This window comes from Anoplophora glabripennis, unplaced genomic scaffold, assembly GCF_000390285.2.
Source record: "Anoplophora glabripennis isolate ALB-LARVAE unplaced genomic scaffold, Agla_2.0 scaffold4101, whole genome shotgun sequence".
In the NCBI taxonomy this organism is placed as follows: Eukaryota; Metazoa; Arthropoda; class Insecta; order Coleoptera; family Cerambycidae; genus Anoplophora; species Anoplophora glabripennis.
In genome coordinates, this window is record NW_019420209.1 from 221 (window position 1) to 3,119 (window position 2,899).

The window sequence follows — 2,899 nt, forward strand, 5'->3', positions numbered from 1 at the left end:
AAAACTACATCTCAAAACGAACAAAATGAAAACAAGTTTATGATGTCTTTAGTTTTTGCCAAGTTACCATTTGAAATTTTTTAACAAAAATATTCAAATGCTTATAACTTCTTCAGGAGTTGAAATAAAAATTTTTAAAAAATTGTGAAAACTACTCTAAATAATACCAAAAAATCAAGAAAATTAAAAATGATCACAAAGATGCACATTATAAATTATTAAAATTATTTATTGTTACCTACTTACAAAACACCAACTAATTTTGGTGTTGACAATTAATATCCTTTCAAAATATCAAATATTAGAAACCTAATATATTTTTTTGGTCCATGATTGATATCTTCGTCTGAAATGTATCAACGGTTTAAAATATCACGAATATTTTTCACGGTTGATCCACCGCGTTTGTAAAATAATACAGTAAATACTTTCATCGTTCTAATTAAAATATTTTTCAGATTATGTACGAGCTGTTAATGTCACTCTTCAAGGACGAAAAATCACCACTAGAAAGTATTGTCCACTCCCTCACTAAACCACATAAATAATTAGTTATTGTGAAACTAATAATTGCACACATTTGATGTATCTTAAATAGGAGTGTAATTTCAAATAACTATGTATGCAAACTCTCATTTATAATTTTAAAATTAAAGTTATTCTATTTTGAAAATTATGTGACAATTTTTATTATCATACCTATATTTAAATTACAAGGTGTGTACAAAAATGAGGGGTGTTTTCCTCATTGCCCTTGAAGTTCTCTGTTTGAGATACAAAGTGTGTCAAAAAAGAGCGTCACATTATTGATCGGCACACAGGAAAAAAGTGTTTTGAGGTACAGGAACTAGGAAGGAAGCAGGAAACATATTGTGTAAAATCCATTAAATATGTACATCTTTATACATTTTTTATTTATACTAAAAGTTATGCAAAAAAGTTAAGAGAATGTTTAAAATAAAATTTTCTGAAGCTTCTCGATAGCATGAAGTGGAATTTTTCCAAGCAACTTGTAGATGGCGCTAATGACAACAGAACTTTTTCGATGGCATAATCTTTGGAAAGTAGTTTAATTGTGAGAAAATTATGTCCAAGTGATGAAGGGAAGTAATAGGAAGTCAAAATAAATTTGGTATAACTTTCAAAGTTTTAGCTATCGAAAAACTTCTTTCGAGATCATCGCCATCTACAACCTGCTTTAGAAAAATTTCACTTAGGATCTTAATTGACTCAATTTAATTGAGGATCTTCTATGATCTGACTTTTACAGAATCAAATATCCTCTTTCTGTTTTCAAGTTGTATGGCCGAATTTTTTGTGAATCACTTTGTAGCTTTTTGATTAAAAGAACCTTATTTTCTTCCTTTCATCCTCATCTCCTAAATGAAAATATAGTTTCTTTGATCATCTATAACTTTTATTTGCACAGTTTTTTTTTGTTTCGAATATCTCATAGCTAATTGTATTTTGCCACATTATTGCCACCTCATTGTCGTATCCTTAAGTAGTTGATGTTCCTTTAAATTTGTCTATTTGAATTGTGTCGTTTAGAAATATATACAGGGTGGCTAAATGAAAACGAAACAGACCTATTTTCAGGAACTGCGTCAAGATTGTAGAAAAACGCTCAGACCCGTCGATTTTAGATTAAAGGAGGACATTCTCTGCTGGTATTTTTGATTCCGCCACTTTCACCTCCAAGCAAGGGTAAGCATCACCCCAAAATATTTAAATGGAAATGGGGGTTGAGTAATATTTCTTTTGAAAGCTCTTACAATTCTCTTCACAATAGACTTTAAATTTTATAATTCCGCCCAATACTTATTAAGAATTTTAATTTTAAAGTTGAAACTTATGTATAAACAATTAGTAACGGTAAAAATGTCAGTCATTCGAGTTAAATACGCCAATGGTATAAATTTAGTATTTCTTGCGTTACATTGGTTTTTGGCGATTTGTTATCACTTTCGTAAAAAAAAACACAATTGTAAAAAACAGAAATGAATGCTATACACACACAATGAACGTAAAATTAGTGGATTCCAAATTATTTTCTAGTATTATTTGGAAGCGTTGGTTGGTAGTTTATTTAATTGTGTTTTTGAAAATTAAACACTATGGTTTATTCCATTGCGGAAAGGGTAGATATCATTTCGCTTTACTTTATGAACAATAAATGTGCGAATAGAACAGCTCAGCTATTTAATGAACAACATCAAGATCGACATGTCAGGAGGAAGTATGTTCTAGAGTTAGTAAAAAAATTTCAAGAGACAGGGAACGTAGCCAATAAAAAACGAGAAATTGAAAAACCTATAGTTAATGAAGCTAGTGAAGTTGCAGTTTTGGGACAAGTTCATCTTGATCCTACATTAAGTACGAGGCAGCTGGCATCTGTGTCTGGGATCAATCGAACTAGCATACAAACCATTTTGAAGAAGAATAAATTCCATCCCTACAAAATACATTTAGTCCAGGAACTTCATGAGGATGATTATGACCGCCGTTTGCAATTTTGGGAAAAATTGAGTGAGGGAGCAGGAAACGATCCACTGTTCCTTTTTAACATCTGTCTTTCTGATGAATTCAGTTTTTTCTTGAACGGGACGGTAAATCGTCACAATTACCGCTATTGGTCCGATTCAAACACAAGAGTTTTTCACGAGGTGCATACACAGCAACCGGAAAAATTAATTATATGGGCTGGAATTTTCGGTGACCGGCTGGTGGGTCCTTTTTTTCTACCTGGTAATTTGACTGGCCAAATGTAATTACTGGAAGACGCTATTGCTGCCTTGACTGATATTATTGAAAATGTTCCAGTGTATGATGAAGATCATTTGATTTTTCAACAGGACGGTGCTCCTCCGCATTATGCGTTAATTGTCCGTCAGTATTT